This window comes from Pinus tabuliformis, chromosome 4_2 (assembly GCF_031772625.1).
Source record: "Pinus tabuliformis cultivar Carrire ecotype Pingquan chromosome 4_2, CPIR1, whole genome shotgun sequence".
In the NCBI taxonomy this organism is placed as follows: Eukaryota; Viridiplantae; Streptophyta; class Pinopsida; order Pinales; family Pinaceae; genus Pinus; species Pinus tabuliformis.
Window position 1 is genome coordinate 1,154,992,929 of NC_142304.1, and position 24,356 is coordinate 1,155,017,284.

Here is a 24,356-nt window from a genome sequence, read left to right on the forward strand (position 1 = left end):
AATTCCTACATGGTATCCGAGCTATTTCAGGGCCGCGTCCGTTGGTGATCCAAACCTGAAGCCGATAGAACTGCATGGTATCCGAGCTATTTCAGGGCCGCGTCCGTTGGTGATCCAAATCTGAAGCCGGTAGAACTGCATCCGACTGCCGTTTGCTAGATCTACTGTTTCTTACTACTTTCAGGCCGAGAGGACTGCTCTGTTGTGTTGGGAACATCTGTTCCAGTGAGGAACCCCTTTTGTTTCATGCGAAAAGGTTTCCGGTAGCCCTAGCTGCGTCATTTTTAAGATCTGGAGGTATACAGTGTTTATTTGCAGTTTACAGTTATTTTCTCTCTGTTTATTTCGGTTTTCGGTTTATTTAGCCTTTTTTATTACCGGATCTATACCTTCCATTTTTGCGTATGCTCTTTGCCCTGCAACTCTGTGCGATCTGGGCAAATCAGAAACAGAAAGGAAGGATTTTTCTCATGCGTATGCTCTTTTCTACTGCGCCTTAGTGTGATCTCGGAAAATTAGAAACATTGAGAAAAATATTTAGTTTCCGGCTAAAGCTAACTTTGAGCCGCAAGGTTCATTTTTGAAAATATTTAGTTTTTCGGCTAAAGCTAACTTCGAGCCATAAGGTTCGTTTTCTTTACATGTCCATGTTGGGTTTTGTGTTTTTTGTTTTGTAGGGAAAAAGAGCCTTCTCAAAGCAAGCACGCAACCCAAAGCATCAACCCCCACCCTCTCTCTCTCTCTCTCTCTCTCTCTCAAATTTTTTGTATAGCTCAATTGGTTCAAAGCTATTTTAAGAGAGTATAGGTCTTGGGTTCAAATCTCCTTTTTGTGAGGGCGGATTTTTCATTTCCGCACATTCCCGCACTTCGTCGGCATCTTCAACAACTTTTTTTCCAAAAGCCATAACTTCTTCATCCGGAAGCCGTTTTCAGAACCGTTTTTTTTAAACCAGCCTAATTTTTCGAGATCTATCCATTGAAACACTTAGTTTCAGCATCTTTAGCTTCAGTTTCTGTTGAAATGGAAAGTCAATACCAAGTTACCATTGACAGCACCAACTACTTCCAATGGTTGTCCTACATTGCGGATTTACTTAGAAGTAAAGGTCTCTTCATAATAGCCTCAGGCCAGGAAAAGAAACTGAAGGATGAAGATAAGGCTGCTAAATGGGAAAATAGGCAAGATCAAGCACGTGGATTGATAGGGATGTCTATTTCTCCAGATCTTAGATTCCATATTGCAGAACTTGATACTCCTGATGAAGGAATGAAACAAATCAATAAAGTTTTTGGGATTAAAAATGAACTTAGAGCCCATCAACTTGAAAATGAGTTGCTTACATTGGACCCTAATAATTTTTCTTGCATTGAAGATTTCTTGTCCAAGTTCAAGACCCTTAGATATCTCTTGGAAGGTGTTAAGGTTAAGAAAGAAGATAGTAACCTTATCTATTCCATTCTTACTAAGTTGGGACCAGCGTACTCTGTGTTTGTTTCCACCTTCCATTCTACAAGAGAAGCCTTCATTTCTCAAGGAATAGACTACAAGTCCCCTTCCTTTGACTCTTTTTGTGATTCTTTAATAAGAGAACAAGAAAAACTCTTACACCTTGGTCTTCTTAATCTTGGAAACTCTTCCAAGAAAGCGTTAGCCGCCCAGCAGCAACCAAATTCAAAGAATCCTAAGAAGTCATATCCTAAAAAGAATGGTCCTAAACCAAACAAGGGTCCTAAGCAATCTCAGCCTCAAAATGAAAAATCATTTCAACAAAATGATAAGACAAATAAAAACAAATGGAAGAAGACTGATAGACATTGCAACTTTTGTAATCGAGATGGCCACTTAGAATCCAAATGCTTTAAGAAGATGGAAGCCTTGGAAGCAACGATGAAGAAAAATAACATTCATCTAAAGCAATCTTCAACTTCAACTTCATCTTCAGGAATGGCACTTTCTGCATGTGGTTGTCAAGTATCTCGGTCTGGCTATGCACTAAATGTATCTTCTTCTTCTCATTCTCATGAGTGGCTCATTGATTCTGGAGCTTCTTATCACATGGCCAAAAACAAATCCATGTTTTCTTCTTTAAATGATTGTAACACCAAAAATATATATGTTGGTGATGATAGATCTCTTAGTGTTGTAGGGACTGGAACTGTTCATCTAGACAATGATCAGTTTAATGATGTATTATGTGTTCCAACCTTATCCTGCAACCTTCTATCTGTATATCAGATAACTCATTCAGGTGAAGGTAAAATCGTTGAATTTTCACCTCATGATGTTGTAATCAAGGACCTAAGAGATCCTAAAAAGATTTTAGCTACTGGCATTGCTGATGATTCTACAAGGTTGTATAAGTTTCACAACTTTGGGTCATCAAATCTTTCCTCAGTATTTGTTGCTCATAACGATGAAGTGAGAAAACTTTTGCATGAGCGATTTGGTCACTTAAACTATCGCTCCCTTCAGCATCTATGTAAAGAAAATATGGTGACAGGTCTTCCTATGGTATCTTGCAGAGATGGTGTTTGTTCCGGATGTGTACTCGGAAAACATCATCGGGACAGTTTTGAAAAACGTGCCTCTTGGCACGCCTCAGCCCCTTTACAGCTTGTGTATAGTGATTTATGTGGTCCACTTCCAGTTGTGTCATTCTCTGGCTGCAAGTATTTCTTAACTTTCATTGATGATTTCTCCAGACGCACTTGGGTATACTTCTTAAAACTCAAGAGTGAAGTATTTAACACATTTTTGGCCTTCAAGGCCTTTGTTGAAAAACAATCTGGACATCAAATTCTTAAGCTAATATCTGATAATGGCGGAGAATATGTTAAAAACACATTCATCAACTTTTGCACTGAGAATGGAATTCAAATGCAACATACTGTTCCATATACTCCACAACAAAATGGTGTAGCTGAAAGGAAGAATCGCACCTTAAAGGAAATGGCTAATTGTATGCTACAATCTAAAGGACTTGGTCTTAGTTTTTGGGCAGAAGCAATTAACTGTGCAAATTACATAATAAATCGCACTCCTACTAAGGCTTTGAAGAATATCACTCCAGAAGAAGCATGGAGCTCAATCAAACCAGATGTAAGTCACTTTCGTGTTTTTGGAAGTGAAGCGTGGGCCCATATTCCAGATGAAAAGCATAAAGCTTTAGAACCTAAGAGTGAAAAATGTACTTTTGTTGGATATTCTGAAGATGTCAAAGGCTATAGACTTATTCCATTTAAGTCCAAAAATGTTATCATTAGAAGAGATGTAAAATTTGATGAAAATATATCGGCCTGCAAGCCTAGTCCGGCGGATGTGCCACCTCTCCCTATCTCTTCTACTTTTGAAAACATTTCTTCTTCAGTTGATGAAAGTGAGGATGACAATCCTCCCCCACCATCTCAGGATCCTCCTTCAGCTCCTCAGCTTCCAAAATGGGTTCGTGCTACTCGAGATGCAGCAGGTGATCTTGGCGGTGATCCTACAGATCAGTGACGCACACGTTCTCAGTTTGACAGAGCCTCTTCTTTACTGGCTCAAGCTCCAGTAAATTATGATCCTGACACCTTTGCAGAAGCTTCAGGCCATCCAGATTGGGAAGCAGCTATGAATGAAGAATATCATTCATTATTGGCAAATGATACATGGGATCTTGTTCCTCTACCAAAGGGACGAAAACTTGTTAGATGCAAATGGGTTTACAGAACCAAGTATGGACCAGATGGGAAAGTTGATAAACATAAAGCTCGTCTTGTTGCTAAAGGTTTTTCACAGGTTGAAGGAATTGACTACACTAAAACCTTCTCCCCTGTTGCCAAAATGAACTCTATCTGCCTTGTTCTTTCCCTTGCTGCCTCGTTCAAATGGGAAGTCCATCAGATGGATGTTAAATCTGCCTTCTTGCATGGGGACTTGCATGAAGAAATCTACATGGAACAACCCATTGGCTTCATAAAAACAGACTCCAACCTTGTATGTCGGCTTAAGAAATCCCTTTATGGTCTCAAACAAGCTCCTCGAGCTTGGTATGCCAAAATGGATAGCTTTCTTTTAGAATCTGGCTTTTCTAGGTATCATTCTGACAATACTGTCTACACCAAGAAAGTGGGAAAGTCTCTTATCATTCTTGTTCTTTATGTTGATGATCTTATCCTTACCGGTAGTGATCCCAACCTTATAAACCATGTGAAGTCTAGCCTTAAAAAGAAATTTGAAATGACAGACTTAGGACACTTACACTATTTTCTCGGTCTTCAAGTCTTGCAATCCAAGGAGGGTATTTCCCTTTCCCAGTCCAAGTATGCCTGTGATATTCTACGCCATTTTCACATGGAAGACTGTAAGCCAGCCCCTTCTCCCTTCCAGTCTAGAGTCAAACTTTCAGTCACTTGTACTTCTCCTAAAGTTGATGCTACCTTATACCGTCAACTTGTAGGAAAACTTCTGTATCTAACCCATACTCGACCTGACCTTTCCTTTGTCGTTGGCCTTGTTGCTCGGTTTATGCAAAACCCACGTGAAAGTCATTGGAAAGCAGCTAAAAGAACACTTTGTTATGTTCGAGGTACAGTTCAGTTTGGGATTCATTACAGTGCCGAAGCATCACCTCTATTGGTTGGTTTCACTGATTCCGATTGGGCTGGTGACCCTGATGATCGGAAGTCTACTGCAGGTTATGTGTTCACTCTTGGTTTAGGACCTATTACATGGGCCTGCAAGAAACAAGGTGCCATTTCTCTTTCTTCAGCAGAAGCAGAGTATCGTGGTGCCGTAGAAGCTAGTAAGGAAGCCTTGTGGCTTCGTCAGATCCTGTCAGAGTTTGGCTTTCAACAGCAGCATCCGACTACACTTTGGTGTGATAATCAAAGTGCCATTCAGCTATGCAAAGATCCAGTCCAACATCAGCGCAGCAAACACATTGAACTGCACATGCACTTCATCAGAAAGCTCATCCATGACCATGTTCTTGAAGTGCAATATTGTTCAATAGATGATCAAGTTGTAGACATCTTTACAAAGGCTCTCACAGAGGCGAAGTTCACTAAACTTCAATTTATGGTTGGAGTTCAGGAAGTTGTCACTAAGGGGGGATAGGCTCTAGTGCCTCCTTCCTTCTCCTATTGTGTCATATTTGTAAATCCTTCAATCCTATCCCAATTTGTTCTTAAGGGGGGATGTTAGGATATTCTGACACATAGGAAATAGTTAAGTACGACTTGGTCTAGTATAGAGTTAGGTATAGAGTTAGGTAAAGTGTGTTTCTTTACCTTGTACATTTTGTAACTTACAATCCGACGGTCACGATATGTAGTGATCTGATGGTTCATTCTCTCCTCGGTATTACCGACACTTGATCCGTGGCTTGACACCCGATTGGTCCATGATTTCTATTTAAAGCACATGGAGGGTCATTTGTAGGGTAATCTGTCTATGAGAGAAGCTTATGTAAATTTTCATTCTTTTATTAATAAATTGCCTGAAGTGGCCGCGTTGGCTCAGGCCGTGGATTGTTTCCCTCTTTGAGGGTTTTAACCACGTCAAAAATACTGGTGTATTGATCTGCGATCTGGTTGTGAGCGGTGTCCTTTGGTGTTCTGTCTGAGGAACTTACCCTGTAAATTCCTACAGTGGCAACTACATGCCTCTGAACTATCTTACAATGAGGCTCAAGGGCCTTTCTATTATTGAACAATAAGAGCAAACCCTAAACTACCAAAACCCTAACCTGAGGAGATGTAACACCAAGAGTTTATGGGCCCCATTGGGGTGAGTTGGATATCCAACTTCCTGGGGTCGCAACTTGGTCATCTTATCTCCGTTTGACGCACATGCTAGCCCATTGGAAAGATCTCTCCGAGGACTACGACAGAAAAGACAGTTTTAGATATAAAATCGTTGGCGGTAGATTTCCCAAAAAACATTGTTTATGGCCTCAAAACGGCTCCAGAAGTTTAGGACCCGAAAAACTGCTCAAAATAGTAAATTGTGCTATAATTAAGGAAACTAAAAAACTGGAAGAAGCAATGGTGGGGGTCCAAGTGGAATTGGCGGGTGGCCACCAATATCCACCTGGATCATGGATATTGGTGGCCACCCTCTTATTCCACTTGGACCCCCATCATTATTTCTTTCAGTTTTTTAGTTTCCTTAATCGTAGCATAGTTTACTATTTTTGGTTGTTTTTTAGGTGCTGAACTTCCAAAGCCCTAAACGATGTTTTTTCGGAAAATCACTAGTGCTGCATATGAGTTTCCATCTCAATATTCATTGTCACCAGTTTTAGTCCTCAGATAGGTCTTTCTAATGAGGTATCGTGCATGACAAATGGAGATTGTATGCCAAAGTTACGACCCTGGGAAGGTTATGTACCAATTTACCCAATGTGACCCATAGTTTGGTGTTTCATCTCCTAGGGTTAGGTTTTTTGTTTTTTTGGGGTTTTCCATTGTTTCTCAATAATAAATAGGCCTTCAAGCCTCATTGTAACACAGTTCATAGGCATGTAGCTGCCACATCTCTTCTCAGAGATAAGCTACCATCGCCTGAGCTAGTTTATTTCTATTCTGTATGTAAGCATATTTCAGTTCTTTGATATTAATGAAATGGAGTTTTATTTCTGTTGCGTCTCTTTGTTTATGGTTATATCTGTAATTTGTTGTGTTCCTGTTTAAATTCAGATCATTATTACCGATAGACTTCAAATGTGCTTCAATAAGGATTTTCACTAAACATTGGTGATACAAATCCCTATCAATATTTATAGAATCCCTATGTATATAAAATCCATTTTATTTAAACTCCACATCAAATAATAAGGAAAGTTAATTATTTCCCTTTAATGAAGTGCATTAACAATATGGCATCGTACAAGAGTAAGGTTCCAAATCTACCTTCATAAGTGAGAAATTTCTGAATTACCAACAACAAATTCCTCCATTTGGGTTTGAGAACTGTAACTAGAATCCCTTTATTGAAAGGCGACATGTCCATGCTTAGATTGTGTAGGAAATTTTTCCAATGCTCGTCCTTAAGTCTTTGGTTCTTCAACCAACTCTTTCCATACCTTGTGATTTCTATTGCTTGTTCTGTAAAGGAATATGTGATTTTTAGTGTAATATCTCCAATATCAACTTCTACTCCATCGAATGTTCTGAAAAATGTTTTGGTGACTTGAGCTTCATGACCATCAAAATTTTTGAATAATTTCAACCACCCTTCTTTCTGCAACTGATCTATGAATTAGGGGTAGGAACTGAGCAAATTCGTGTGATTTGGCTTAAATCAAATAATAACACCCAATGTGAGAGAGGAGTTGTATCCCTAAATTACCTCTTATAATAGGAATATATGGATAAATGCAGAGATGATATGGTTTGATGGTAGGAGGGTTTGGAGTGAAATAGATCGTGGAGGCTATTATTAGCACTTTTTAATTCCTCTAGGGTGAGGAAAGGAACCCAAAGTTAACCACAAACCAAACTTTAGGGCTGGAAGCTAGCCCTTCCAAACCCAGAGAGGGCTCTCTCTTATGAAATATTCTAGATATTAGGCTAGGTGTGTAGATCAAGGTAGAATAATTTTAATAGTTTGATGGTAGGGGAGAGGGGAAATTCATTGGGCATGGAATCAAATTAAGCAAAATATTTTCAGTGCTATAACGGGAAAATGAAGAATCCTTAGATAGGGGCAAGGTAGGAAATTCTTTATGGTGTCTTTGTCGAATTTCATTATAGAGAGGTGAGTAGAGGAATAATGAAATTGATAATATCTAAAGCATCTAGTTGAGGATGAATTTTAGATATTATGGTGAAGGAAGAACACTGAAATGTTTAGTTACTTATAACAGAGCACCTAAAAGTGGATTCTGAAATGAATTTGTTTAACTAAACACTAAAGACATAATATTTAAGCATGACCATAATAGAAGATATGAAATAACAGAGATAGGAGATAAGAATCACCATAAATGATTAACACAAGAATCTCTGTACAGGTAGACTTCGGCCTTCAACATTCACTAAAATTTTCAAATGGAATTGTACAATGCACAATGTCTTTTCTCTATCACACACTAACTCCCTTCTCATAGAAATTTACAAAAAATATAGGTAAAACTCTTTCCCAACATAAGGATGTCGATTTCAACCATAGAGTCAGCTACATTAAGATTTAGAACTTCCTGCTAGGAAATAGGGATCAAATTTCTAGAAAATATGGGTCAAATATTAGATCATATCTCTTGAATCATGATAATTGTTACAAAAATTAAGGATGTTTTTGTATATGAGCTTGTTCTTGACAAAAACCTCTTTTGTTTTTTCAATATTCATCTCCATTTGGTAAGAAACTAATATTGAAGTTGAATGCTAAAAAAGTAAAAAACACAACAACACACTTCTTCATAAAAACGCAGCAGAAACACAACAAATTTGTCATTTGTGAAATTGAGCATTTCCTTCAACTTTAATTGAGCCAAATATATTTTAGATGATGTCTATAGCTTCATCAACCTCTTCAGGACCTTCATACCCCTTAGTTTCTTTCTGTTCTTTAAACCACCACCTTTTTAGCAGGAACACAACAAATCCCCTGCAGTATAAATGCAACAAGCTCTCGTTTGATATCTAGGGCATCTCAAGAGGATGAATAAAGAACTTGATGGATTTTTGAAAGCCAAAAAATGTCTTTATAACCCTCCATGTGGTCCAAAACTTTCTTTAAGTGTAATGATGACTTTTCACATTTAAAAATGTTTAAGTGTAGCACAAGGGAGAAGCACAACAACAACCTTACACCTTTGGTACTTGCAAGTGGTGACAAGGATATGACATACAATTTTATTTGACTATGTAACTGACTAATAATACACCACTAACTTGTCCCAATGATGAAAAACCAAACCCACTATTACCTTTATCCATGACTTGGATGACACATTAACCCTAGACTTACTAAACCTATACTTTTTATGAAATCAATGACTTGATGTCTTTCATCACTCAAAAACTTTAATATATCCTATCCTAAATTGACACTAAAGACTCGATCTCACACTCTTCACAAAAACTAAGGACTTGATCTCTATGAGATCATAGCAACACTTTTAAAAATTGACCAAAATGATGAAAAGACTAAACCTAACTTTCATTACTATAGCGTAGGACTCTAACAGAGGCTATGGTCTAATTCTAATCAAACCCTTCCTTTAATGATTTCCCAATTCACCAGTCTGATCTTACAAGACCCTTAGAATTAGAGATATTTTAAATGATTTATATGTGTTGGAAGAGATTTTGACATGATGGATTGAGATATGAGAATGGATGATGGGATAAGGTTATAAATACAGTCATAATTTTGGTCATCATTGCAAAAGGGGTTTCATAAACATTCGATAAGCCCATAAACATATTTTTTCTTTAATGAAAATTGTGTTAATATTCTATATGCATACCTCTAATGTACTTTCTTCCCTTTTGTTCCAGATTGATGATGCTTTGTGAATGCTTGTTGGTTTGAAAATGTTTGTGGTTCTATCATTGGTTGCAGAATGTAAGATGAGCTACAAAATGTTGCAAATTATGAAGCTTCTTCATCATTTTCTTGAAAAATTGTTGTTGATAATGTGACTTTTATTGATGTTGATTACTGTTGATGATGATCTCTCACAATGCCAATGATGCTACTTGTTGTAGATTTCTCTTTTCAAAAGATAGATAAAGTCTTCAAACTTGCAAATTTATTTTCAACTAAGGCTTCCTGCATAGAGATTCCAACAATGTTGTTTTTCATATCTATGCTTTTATTTTTATTTTTTTTATGTTTTGTAAAAGAAAATAAATTATAATTCGTTTAGTGATAAGGAATAAGAATATTCCCTTTTCACTAACTTTAGATCAAAATCTTCTTGCAAATATTTGACAAATTCTTCTCTTGCCAAGGGCTTATGATATAACTTTAACCTATGCCCATTAAAAAGGAAGGTAATATTTTCTTCATCAATAGTCTTGATTCTAACTGCTTCATTATAAAAAACAACATCTATTTCATAGGGACCAAGCCAATGTGTCTGAATTTTTCCTTAAAAATCCTTAAACTTGGAATAAAAAAAAAGGCCAGTCACTTGGATTGAATTTCTTAAATTTGATGATTTTGTCATGCCATTTGGTTCTTTGTTGCTGGATTATGTTTGTTCTTTGTATGGAATCCTGTCGGATCTCATCTAGTTCATTCAATTGTGTCATTCTTTTTTTTTGAGCTTTAGATAGATCAAGCCCCAATTTCACTATTGCTCTAGAGGTCTCCACTTGGAACTTAGTTGGAAGCAAGACTTGCTTCCCATACACAAGCTCATAGGGAGTATGTCCAGTAATATTTCTCCATGGGGTACAGTATGCCCAAAGTTCCTCTGGAAGCCTTTCTGCCCAATCTGTTTTGTGCAAGTGTACATTCTTGGTTAGGATTGCTTCAAGTAATTTATTGGTGGATTCCACTTTTGATATGGAGTAGATTTCTGATGTTTGATCTTATGTTTCTCCATAATTTTTTGCACGAACTTGGATGTGAATTAAGCACCTTGATTTGTCACAATTTCCCTTGGGACACAAAAATGAGTGAAAATATCCTTAAAAAAAAATGTAACTACAACATTTTCAGTAGCAAAATGAAGTGGCTTAGCTTCTACCTATTTTGTAACATAATTTGTGCAAACAAGAATATACCTCTTTTGTTTAGATGGAGGATTGATTGGACCAACAAAATCTAAAGCCCATTTTTCAAAAGGCTTTATAAGTACCTGAGGTTGTAGAGGCATTTCATCAGATTGAATAGGCTTTCCCATTCTTTGGCAACTATCACATCTTTTAACATATTCCTTGGCATCTCTGAAAGAGAAGGTCAATAGTATCCCAAAAGAAGTAATTTGTATGCAGCTCTCCTAATAGCGAAGTATCCTCCACATGGTTCATCATGGCAAGATTTTAATATCTCTGGTACTTCATCTTCTTGAACAAATTTTCGGATAATCAGATCAAGTCTGGCTCGGTACAATTCTCCCTCTATCCATGAGTAGGAAACTTTCCTATAGCCAAATAGTTTGCAATATCTGCAAACCAAGGAGTTTTAGTAGATACTGCAAAGAGATATTCATTAGGAAAACTATCCTTCATAGGGGTATCAATATTATCATTCTGCATCCTAGAAAGGAAATCAACAACTTTGTTTTCCTTTCTTAGGCCTATTTAGAATGATAATATTGAATTCTTGTAACAATAACAAACATCTAGTAATCATGCCATTAGTAATTGGTTGGGTGTCGATGAGATGAGTCAGGTGGAAACAAAGAAAGCATGCCCCATGGTGGACCAAGACGAAAGACGAGCACACCAAAATTTGGAGTTGGACACACCACACAATACTGCATGATGGGATTGCACGATTAAGTTGCACATAATCAAGATCAATCGTTGAGACAATTCAACCAATACTAGGAGCAAGAGGGCATGGTGCAGTGAGACCACATGGCACATGGTAAATGGAATAATGGAACAATTGAGAGGTTAGCTTGAGGAGCCAGGGAGTTGTGACCCTTTTCATTATGCCATGGGCCACATATATATAGCCAAGAAGTGAATGAGCAAAGAATAGAATTGAAAAATCAAAGAACCAAATGGGGGACCAAACCAAGAAGAAAAGAATGAACAAAATCAAAGAACCAAAGGGGAAAGGGATGCGCATGGCTAAAGTCGAGAATCAAAGGCATATGGAGGTTGATTCATTCCTACCCACCTAGGGTAAGATGATGGGCATAACTTTTCCAAGAGACATGGGTTCATTGACAAGGAAAGCAAAGAGTGTTGCAAGTTCAAGGAAAGGCTTGGGAGTAGGTCCACAGTGCATGTATGAGTTGCAGTTCTAAGGCACAAGTCTAAGAGTTTGTTCTGCCACCTGATGGGTGGATAGATCAAGTAAGAGTCACCTTGGGGATGAATTGAGTTCAATTTTGAAGTTAGTTTTGTATTGTTTCTTGGTGAGGTCGAGTATGGGAGTGACTTGAGCCTTGTACCATGTTTTAACAAAGAGCATTGTATATTGAGTTTATAATTGAAGGATTATAAAATAATTCAGAGGTTATAGCCCTCCACCCCATATATATTGCATGTATGTGTTGTTACATGATTATATGGTTGATATATATGATGTAAATTTTATGACTAGATGATAATTTTTCATGTGGTACTTGTGATTTTGGTTACTTGTATTTATGCTACAAGAATTAACTAAACACATAATAAGTACAAATAATAGGTGGTTGTACCATCATAGGGAAACATGTTGGTGCCACACACCTAAAGGGCATGACACATATTGACTAATGAGAACATTCTAGGGGAGGATACCGATCATTCCTCCCAAACACCCAAAATAAAATGAATTAGAATTTCTCACTTCAATACATACATAAATATACATTTATTTATTTGCACTTAAATAATGTTCAAAAATCTATTTTTATTTTTTCATATATATATATATATATATATATATATAACAACATTGAAGAAATAAAATCAAATTAAGAAGAGGAGAAATCTTTTAAAGTTCAACTAATTTTTCAAAACTAAGGCCATACTTAAAATAAATTAAATTAAAAAGCATTGATAGCACTTTGAATTTTGAAAAAATAAGACAAACTTTAAGCCATGATGCTCAATACTTACTTTTTCTTAAAAAAAAAAAAAAAAATTACCATTTTAATTATAATTAATAGATACAAAAATTACATGAAAAGACGTCCACTCTTATGATTATATAAGAATTTGTTTTGGTTTTTTTTGAAGTTAATAGTAAAAATTCACAAAAACACATAAACAGTAATGATGACATGATATTTTTGAAAATTATTCATAATTATTAGTGGTGAAAATTGTTTCTAACTCTAACCATAACCAAATAGTAGCTCAAGTAAAGATGGTATCAAAATGCTAATTCTTAATTAAATAATTGAAAAAATAAAGAAATTCCATCTAATAAGATACTAATAACATTAAAAATAAATATATTTTTTTTGTAAGCTTAGGTAGATCCTCTTTTCTATTTATAATAGCAAGTTGTTCCATATACAAAATCTGGGTGGCCTCAACTTGCCCAAATGGGAAACCAAGTCTGTTGGCCACCTGAACCTGTTATAAGCCATCCAGTAGCAAAATTTAACAAGTCTTTCTACCCAAGCTAGATACACTTCACAACTAGATATACAGTTTGAGGTCTTAACAGACATACTAAGACAAGAAAAATAAAAGCTATCCGCTAAAAAGTCCAGCATAACCTGGAGCCTGACTGTCAAATACTAATCCTTGTTATCATCCTGCTCAGAGTCCACGATGGCCAGTGCTGCAGCAGAGTCACCCGGCGCCGGAGACAGCCCCATGATTCTGTGTTGGATCCGATCCAGCCTGCTGTCCTGCTTGAACAACAGAATTTGCATATTCTTCAGATCTTTTTTGAGGTCGGGCATGCCTCGGGTAATTTCCACCATCTCCCCTGCCACCTACTCTAGAGCCCTAGCTAGCAGTCGCTTCATGACCCAGTACAAGTGCAAGGTCTGTTTAAATTGTGACATCCTACCTCGAGTATTCCTTGGGTTGGGGACAAAGTACCTCCATTCTTCCATTTCTGGTTCTGAGTCTTCCTCCATTATGCTACCTTCCATCTCCTCAATCAACTTTCGGATACCGGCATCCGTCTCGACTTTGTAGGCTCTGGACACCTCGCTGACTGCCACATCGATGGGTCGCCTACCCTTTTTAGGATCTGAGGTCTCCAAGGTGCTGGGTTCTTTTGCTGCCAGGCTCGATCGCCCTCAATCCCCGCAGCCCTTGCCTCTACCTAGGCGAGCCATCTTGTCGTTGTCAGAACCCTGATTACAGTTATCAACATGAAACATTAGATCTAAAAAATCTTCACACGTCCATGCATTAAACATCTCTTTCTTTCTTATATTTCCCACCCAATTTAGCCCATCTCTGTCGCTCTGGGACTCCATGGCTCTCTCCCAACGCGGTCTGAGGAAAGAGGCTAGGACTTCTGACCTCCTTTCCGCCCCAGAATTCTCATCATATGTTTCCCAGGGCCATCCTTTTATCAGAATTTTGCACTCCCTAGGCATGCCTAGACCCTGGGTCCTAATTAGCAGTAGTTCTAAGCTATCCCCCTGCCTCTCATCCCTGTCCTCAGGCCTACCCCTTTGCAACCCCTTCCCAAAGTACCAGAGCTCGCCATCCTCGCTCGACATGCTATAATTCTCAATGGGAATTACAGGAATGAAATAGGAAAACACATACCTAGATACAATACGCTCAGCCGAAGAAATCCTAGACGCCTGCGCTGCCCTGCTCCCGTCTTCCCTTCTCTGCGGTCTATTCATTCTCCCTACACTAACCACCCTCACATACCCCTTCCCACCTACCTTACGTCCCATCCTTCTGCCGCCACCACTCTCGCCACCCTCTCTCCTCATTATCGCCTGCCTTATGCCACCTCTCTCATTAGGTTGGCCAGCGATCATGCAGGACGCCACCATGCCCTGCTGTACAAGCATGTGGGCAGTGGTCAGCGGTCCTGGCTAGCCTCTCCTTCTGTCAATCATAATTCCTGTACGAGTCCACTTCGTCACCCCAATCGGGGGCCCCCCGTGCCTATTATATTGAGTTTGTGGCATCATGATTATCTTGGTCTAAGATGGCCTTGAGAGAATCCATACGAGGGTCCTCGATTTGTAATGGCCATATACTGTCCAGATTGCCTCCTTACTCATTGCTTCCCCGGTTGGCTAGGAAATCAACCGCTTTGTTTCCTTCCCTTTTTACATGTTTTATGATCATATATTCGAACCGCTTTATTAGGTCTCCCAAGTCTTGGACCAGACTTGTCGTTCTCCAGCTTTTCGCTATCTTATCCCAGGCCTTTCCATTGTTTAGTTTCCTCATCATATCTAAGACTAGTTGGGAGTCTCCTTCCACCTCTAGGTGGTTATATCCGAGTCTTATCGTTGTTCCAAAACCTTGTCTAATTGCCATAAGCTCTACTTCGTTATTGCTCATGACCCCTCCATGAGCGGAGTATACCCATCTTGTTCTACCTTGATCGTCCCTGAAGATGCCCCCAAGCCCCGCCAGCCCCGGGTTGCCTTTAGAGGCCCCATCAAAATTTAGTTTAATAAAACCAGCAGTAGGTCGTGAGAAATGTTGAGGAATTGCTTTGTTTGTGCCAGGAGCTTTCCACATCTGAGGGACTACCATTCCTTGATCAAGGTTTAGTCTGATTAGGATTCATTCTTCACTAGGCATTGTCTTCCAGTCCTCCTAACTCCATGTTTCCTCTAATATGGTTTCTCTTATATGATCCAGGGTTCTTCTCCAGACCTATTCTTGAGTCAGTTCTTTGTTTTGAAAGACTATTCGGTTTCTTTCCTTCCATATCATCCACATGTTCAAACCTACAACTAGACCCCAGACTCTATTCACCACTGGGCTGGTGAATTGACCGCGACCCCATTGATGGATTGTTTCTCTGATATTCTGGGGATCTCTGTTCGTCCTTCCAAAGACCCAACGAATTTCTTCCCATTGTTTGTGGGCAAAATGACAAGAATTCATAAGGTGTTGAATAGTTTCCTGGTCCCATTTACAGAGACCGCAACGGGGTGGTCCCTGTATACCTCGTTTTTGTAGCTAGTCCCATGTCAATATACGACCCTTGCACATTAGCCAGAGGAAGTGTGCAACTTTTGGCCACCAATTTCCTTGCCAAATTTGTTTCCAGAGGGGCTTCAAGCCATCCTGTTCTGGCTCCATGGTAAGGTTGTAGGCTTCTTTGATTGTGAATTTTCCTTTCGTTGAATGGCCCCATCTCAAGATGTCTGGGCTAGTTCTAATTGCTATTTTCCTTGTCCTCATTTCTTTTGTATATAGCTCCCTTTGTTCCCCATCTATTGTTTGGTCCCATTCTTCCAGGTTTTTCCATATTCTCCAGTAATCCTCCATGTGTTCTTCTTTCCAGAATTCTCTTACAAAATTTAAGCCAGCCTCTTTTGAAAGCTGAAAGGTGTTTCCTAGACCCTGTATTCTATTCAGTTTCTCTCTCTGTTGCTAGGCTTCTTCCCAAAATTTTGCTGATCTTCCATCCCTTATTTCCCAGAAGGCATGCTTGGTTATTATGTCTCTATTCTAACTGGCCAGGTTCCATATTGTAGAGCCCCTTGGAGGTTCCATGTGTCTTAAGATGTCCTCTGTGTTTTCTGGCATGTTATAAAGAAAGCTAAAAGGTGTTTCCTAGACTCTGTATTCCGTTCAGTTTATCTCTCTGTTTCCAGGCTTCTTCCCAAAAATTTGCTGATCTTACATCCCTTATTTCCCAGAAGGCGTGCTTGGTTATTATGTCTCTATTCTAACTGGACAGGTTCCATATTGTAGAGCCCCTTGGAGGTTCCATGTGTCTTAAGATGTCCTCTGTGTTTTCTGGCATGTTATATTTCTTCGTCCAGATTCTTTTCCATAGGTATCTGCCTCCCGCCATCCATCTCCACCAAAGTTTTGCTCCCATTATTTGGTTCATAATGTAGGGGTCCCTCAAGCCTAGCCCCCCTTCCCCTTTACTCTTGGTCAAACCTTGCCAGGATATCAAAGCCCATTTCTTCTGTTGCTTCGGACCTCCCCAGAGGAATTTTTTGAAAATCTCCACCATTTTAGTACATGCTCCTTTTGGGGCTGCCATTGCCGAGAGCTGGTAAATCGATATGGCTTGTAAGACAGCCTTGACCAAGACTACTCTTCCTGCAAGATTTAGGGTTCTGAAGGACCAGTTTGCCAATCTACCAGTAATTTTCTCGATGGTTTGTTGCCAATTCGCCATCTTTAGAGGATTCAGAGCTAATGGGGTGCCAAGATATTTGGTGGGGAGGTCTCTAGATCTAAAACCCAGGATTCTTGTCAGATAAGTTTTAACATTTCCAGTTGTGTTGAAAAAGTAAGTGCATGATTTCTCCTTATTGATTTTAGTACACGATGCTTCCATGAAGAGATCCAGGATGTCTTTCATTCTTTTTACTTCCTTGAGAGATACAGCGCAGAACAACATGATGTTGTCTACAAATTGTTGATGGGTGATTAGTAGATCATTCCCCCAAATCTGAAGCCCTTTGATTTTTCCCTCCCGTAATTCTTTTTTAATATATCTCCCTAGCCCTTCCGCCACAATGATGAAGAGCAAGGGAGATAGGGGATCCCCCTGCCTCAGGCCTCTAGATGCCTTGAAGGTGGTAGTTGGTGTACCATTTAAGAGAATAGAGAAAATCGGGGTGGAAATCATATCTGATATCCAAGCAATCCATCTGTTACAGAAACCAAAGGCAGCTAGCACTGATTTAAGGTATTCCCAATTTAGACAGTCGTAGGCCTTAGATAGGTCCAGTTTGATCATCATCCCTGCCTCTTTTTTGGATTTCAGAGAGTGCACCACTTCTTGTGACACTATCAGACCATCAAGAATTTGACGCCCTTCCACAAATCCTGTTTGCTTAGGGGAAATAATACTAGAAAGAATAGGCTTGAGTCTTTTGGCCAAAAGGGTTGCAATAATTTTATAGATCACATTACAGAGGGCAATGGGTCTAAAACCTTAGGGATCTTCAGATTTGGCAGTTTTAGGAATAAGAGACAAAAGAGTAGAGTTAAGGCCAGGACATACCTTCTGGTTTCTTTAGGATTCTTCAACCACATCCAAAATATCTTGCCCCATGAATTTCCAACCCGCTTGATAGAATTCCGCTGTAAACCCATCTAGTGGGCTTTATTCTTCTTCATCCCTTTCACGATCTCTTTGACTTCCTCCATGGTGGCTACCCTCATTAGAGCGAGGTTTTGATCTCTGGTAATCAAGCTTGGAATCTTGTTGCAGACTCTCCTGATAGCTACTTGTCGTTCCTCTTGGGGCTCTGTAAGGAGGTCTTTAAAGTGGCTGACCAGGGTATGTTCCATCTCTTCATGTTGAGTTAGACGAGTTCCTTCTTCATTCTTTAGAGAGAAGATTCTATTTCTCTGTCTCTGCTGGATCATAGCTTGATGGAAGAACTTTGTATTTCTTTCTCCCTCTTTTAACCAATTCACTCTTGATTTTTGTCGCCATAGAATCTCTTCCTGTATCCTTCTTTCTTCAATCTGGCTGATCAAGATCCCTTCCTCTCTAGCTAGTTCTTCGCTCCGTCCTGCTGTTATGATTTCTTGTTGAATTCTCATCATTATTTGGGCTAATTGCTACTGGTCCTTGAAAATATTCCCAAATTCCTCTTTGTTCCATTTTTTTATTTTCTTTTTTATTTCCTTTAGTTTCAATTGGAAGGTTTGCATTCTGCTCCTCCCCCTCTGCTGACTTTGTCTCCACCATTCCTCTACTTTCGTAATAAACTTCTGATCTCTGAGCCAAAAGGCCTCAAACCTAAAAGGGTGCTTTTGAGGGCTAGATTTGAGGTCAATTTCAAGTTTGATCGACCAGTGGTCGGAACCCATTCCCAGAAGTATCATGGCTTCTATGAAAATGTCTCGGTTTATTACCTGTTCAGATATAAGAAATCTATCTAACCGCGAGGAAATTTGGTGGGTGCCTCCTCTTCTGTTGTTCCATGTGTGAGTCCCATTTATAGTTGGGATGTCCACCAACCTTTGTTCATTGATCATAGCCCCGAAGGCTTCCATGTCCATGTTTGTCCTTCTGAGGTCCCCTCTTTTTTCACTCAGTGATGTAATCATATTGAAGTCTCCTCCTACAATCCACGGGTTGTCTGGGAAAAGACTCCGAGTTTTTTCCAAGTTCTGGAGGAAAATCCTGCGCTCCCCAGGCATGGGCGGCCCATACACTCCTATGAGGAGAACCCATTCCTTGGATCCAATGCTCCTAAATTTCCCCCATAGGATTCTAGGTAAACTTACCCAATCTTCAAATTGAACCTCATCAGGGTTCCAGAGTATTGCCAAACCTCCTGCACTTCCTGTGGCAACCTGAGCTATTATCTTATAATGAGGTTTAAATTTCCCCAGGATGTCTATCATTTTTTGTTCACTGATCTTCGTTTCCTGGATTATCATTATATTAGGTTTATCCTTCCTAAGTCTCTCCTTCAGATATCTTTGTTTCCCCTTACTATTCAACCCTCTAATATTCCAGGTTGTAATTATCATTTCAACAATTTGATGGGTTGTTGGAATACCTTTGACAGAGGCACTACTCTTCCCGAATTCACCAACATTTCTCCTACCATTTGAATGGATTCGCTCATGGGTCTTCTTCCCCATTTTCTTCCCCCTTTTCCTATAGTGCCTGTTTCTATACCTTGCCCCCCTTGCGAGCCTAGGTGCTCAGGCTGACTAACTATGATCGCTCCATGTTTCTCCTCGTATCGTTGGAACATGTCTTTGTATAGTTGCTTCTGATCTTCTGGGATGAACCTCTCATCCAAATGCCTCCATTCTTGTAGTAGTCTCTTCATGACCTATTCCTCTTCACTGCCATTTTCTTTTTGGGGGTCGATCTCCATTTGGATATACTCTTGTTGGGTTTTTGTCTCTTCCCCTTCATTTTCCTGCCCTATCTTAGTTTGTGCCTTGCTTTTCCCTTTGTCTATCTTATTAGGTTCTATTGGTTCTTCGTCGCTTTCTTCACTGTCTTCTTCCATTTCCTCCTCTTGTAGAGCCGTGAACTTATTTTGATACACCTGCGCTGATTCCTTGGAAGGCATATTAAGATTGGTCAGCCCTTTTTGAGATTTTTTTCGTCGGTGCACTTCTAAAAAACCATCACCTTTGTCCTTGCTCGGTTCTTCCTCCTTCCTCGACTCTTCCTCCTTCCTGATTTCCGGTGATGACCCAGCAGCATTCAGGGGGCAGGATCTGAAAAGGTGGCCGTATTCATGACATCTTCTGCAATGGAATGGAATGTGCTCGTAATCCACTGGTTGCTGCCATACTTCATCATGGTATTCCACCTCAATAAAATCAGGAAGTGGCTTCGTAATGTTCATGTAAACACAGATCCTTGCATAGGAGGTATATCTGCCTTTTCTGGTGGTTTCTGCTACTTTGACAAAGGTCCCAATTGAGTTCTCGATACCTTCCAGGATTTCTGGATCCCAAAACTCAATTGGGAGTCCGAAAAGCCAGACCCATATTGGTGCCGCCAACATTTTTTCCTGATCTAAGTTGTAGCATTCTTCCCAATGCCTCATAAAGAGACCTGCATTGTTGAAGAAATAGGGTCCGTCATCAAAAACCCTCTCCTTATCATCCAAGTTAGAGAATATAACTGAGAAAAAACCTTTAGCGCCCAATTTTAGGTCTATGTGTCCTTTAGGTTGCCATCTCTGTTGTATCCATTTTGCCAGTTCTTTCTCTGACGGCCACGCCCCTATAAACTTGCAAATCAGAGCATGGTCTTTCATATATCCTCTGTATTCTTCTAGTTTGTTATTTGGGACTACAAACCTGGGTTTTTTCGTTGCTCGGGGCAAACATTTGCTTCCCAATCCTGCTTGCCAGCGAGCCCCCATGACTGGAGCATCCTTGCTTCGTTTTCCTGTGATTCCGGTCGTTCCATTCCTACTTGCCTCGCCCGCCGTTATGTTTTTGTAGGAGGGGATCACTCCCCCCCCTGCCGGTTCCGTCATTTCTCCGTCAACCCAGCCCGAGGCTTGTCCGACCACCCCAATGGCCCGTGACTCTATCTTGTCCTGATCTGATGCAGGTGGTTGCAGTCTTTTCCTGCACCCTGACCCAGTTACAGGTCTGCCAAAGGCAAACCTTGCAAAAAACCCTAACCCTAGCTATTGATCATCATCGCTTCCCTCCATCGGCTCCGCTCTCCCGATCAGAAGCCCACTCACATTCCTTCATTCAACATTAAAAATAAATATTGTTATTACATTGAAATTTAAAGAAAATTTACAACAAAATAAAAACTTAAAAATAAAAATAAATTAAAATATTATGGGATAATAAATTCTAATAAAAATATCAAAATTATTTTTTAATTTATTTAAATATTATATTAAATTAATTTTATACTATCACTCATTAATTATTTTTTAATTTATTTAAATATTATATTAAATTAATTTTATACTATCACTCATTAATTCTAGTGATATAAGTGTTATTCTTCAATAATTTGATATATAAATATAATTTATACACAGGAAATCCATGTTTAAAGTTCCAAGTCACTTCATACTATTAATGTGTTTCCGGAACAAGATCCACCGAGTGTATTTGATTCCAAAGAATTTTCCAAATAATGTGGTTGTGTGTTGTGGCCAGCAACAACCCCCCCTCTTTTTCATTTAAGTGTTGCCCGAAATACTAAATGAATGGGGTCCCTTAGTTAAAATTTAGGAAAAGCAAGAGTTTTCTTTCTTCAAATTAAGGTTACCATCGTAGGCTTAGGAAGATCTTTTGAATACTCCGAAACCTAAGTTTATGATGAGAAAAATCTTTAAAAAAATCGCATCATGAAATGATAGAAAAATACCTCCATTTGGGTATAATCCTGGTATGTGCAAAATTCTCGTACTAAGCAATATATCGCATCGCAATAAGGTAATGCCAATGAGAAAGACTTCAAGATTTTCCGATTTGTGATGATCCCGATCGCAAGATCGCATATCGCAGGGGATGGGCTAACAAAATATGGCAAGCATAAAACTTCAACGATCTGCGATGTCGCGATATCGCGATAAAGCGATGGTTGCGATTTTGCGATGTCGCGATCTGCGATGATTGCGAACCAAATCAGAAGATCACTCCATCACGAATCTTTCGGGCACACTATTCGAGAAAAAGCCACTTACCATAGTCTGACTCAAGATCATGCGCTTTTAATGATAATAAAGGAATTAGTTGTCATCTATTAATGAAATGTAGACGCGTGCTTTTGCAAAGAATTACTTCACGTAAGGTGGCATATTTGATATATCTGCTGCATTTAAGACTCTCCCATCACCTTTCTTGATCAGTCATTTCCATTTCACTTGTGAGCTGCAGGAACGGAGAGCGAAGGACGATACAAAGCCATACGCAGGAAGAAATGGGAAAGAAAAATAAAGCTCAGGGTTCTGAGGTGAAGGAGATGGCACCTTTATATACAGACACAGCTTGTAGCAGAGACGCGGGGATATCAACGTGGGAAAGCATGTACAGACTGCTTGAAGAAGAAAACCCCAGAATAATGAAGGTTACCGCTGTCGCAAACTCACAGGGCTCTTCCGAAGCATCCTTAGAAGAACTAGCATGCTCATTCCTTCATCGGATAGCAGCAAGGCCTAAAATTATTCCATATACGGATATGATCAAGTGGATACTTGACAATGCAGAAATGAACGACAGAAAGCTCAAAATTCAAGGACATGGGCTCATCGGGTCATTCGCTGCACAAGACTTAAAGCTCATGTATCATCTTCCTGAACCGCAGGCGACTTACAATGCACAATTCATTAAAAAATTTGTGGCAGAGAACCCAAACCTATCAGAGACCACTAAAGATTGGTCCAGGAAGGATGAACCGCTCAAAAAGGATAAAAACAGTATGTACAGCACTGGTTCCCTCACCTCTCCGTATTGTTTTGCTGTGGCCATGCTTTGTAGATTATTTGGGATGCCAAATATCAATAAGTTTTTGTCTGAATGGTTACCATTGATTGATGCTGCCACAAATGCCGTTATTATAGATTGGGCCAAGATCTTTTCGGATAACCTATTCATGGCTATTATCAATTACCGGTCTAAAATATTCTTGTCTCAAAGGATCTATCCTCCTTTTTACCTATCCGCATATGTTATGGATTCTATTTGTTATGTGTCTAAATTTCCCGCTATGGGTTGGAAATGGACAACTCAGGACCCATTACCCATCCATGTTTATCATAAGATATTATGGGATTCTCAGTTCATTCCACATTTCTATCAAATTTGTCACGGGCTTATTTTACCCATGTATAGAATGATGTATGATGAAGAACCCCCGAGGTGCTCACCCGAGGCACAGATAGATATCACCCCCATCGCAAGATGGTTCGGAGAAGAATGGTTCACCTATATTAGGGTATTTGGAAGCACCGTCCCTCCCCATGTCCTGCCTTTGTATATTCCTGACAAACTGCTGGCTCGAGAAATTGCATATCAAACCTGTTCAGAAGGCGGCCTAACTAAGGACCTAAAAGACAAAAAGAAGGCCATATGGCCTCAGTTTCCTGTAGCTTGTGGGGCCTTTTCATTGTTCGATGTAGGTCACGCGTTCACCGAAGTGGAGAATGTGACGTGTCTACAATTATTTAAATTCCCGGCAAGGCCATTTGACCCAAACGAAGTTGCCCAAGATTTCACAACGAACGTCAAGATAAAAGTATTCGTTGGAAAGAAGGATTTATTTTATTATTTATTTCAGAATAAAAGCTCACTCCAGGAAATTTTGCGGGTAGCTCAATCGCAATTGTCTCCAGATGACCTCCAAAGATTCATGGTATACAGGGAAAGAAGACTAGCCAGTGTTCCTCTGGAAAAGCTGCAACTACCCGCCAGAGAACCTACTCCAAGCATTAGCCTTAGTGGGAATTCAAGCGCTTCCGGATCTAAATCTAAGACTGGACAAGAGATTCCTGAGCATTCTAGAAGATCTGAGAACGACCAAGATAGAGGCGAAGAGTCAGCTAAGGACACCGCTCAGTCAATGGAATTTCCACAGCAGCAAGTTAACGCCTCCCCACCAAGAGATGTCCCCCCTCTCGTCATTGAAGCACCACCCGTCACAACAGAATTAGATAGAGAATGGGAAACCTTCAACGAACTGATCAATCTTGAAGGACAGGCCCCAAAAACACCTGTGAGCAATACACAGGTATCACAAGACGTGCACTCAACCATAGTCAGCAATGTCACAGAAACGGAGCATATTCCTATCGCTCCATCTTCTGAGCTTCTACTGAATGTAGAAGAAATTCCCCCACTGGACATATTTTACAGTCCCCAACATAAAGCAATTGTAAGAAGGCAAAGAAAAAAGAGAAAGTTAGAAAACACACTTTCTCAAGATGCTGAGCATTTAGACGTCCTGTGGAAAGATCCTGTCAATAATCCAACTGAAAATCTCACCAAACTGTCTCAGATCGCAGGGGCGTATGCCTCTGCGACTATTGACAAAGCGTCAGAAGTACAACAATTGCTGAAAGAGCAAGAAAATCAGATACAGGTACTGCAACTACAATTGCAACAAGCCAATGCCAATAATGAGGTACGCAAACAGCTTGAAAAGTT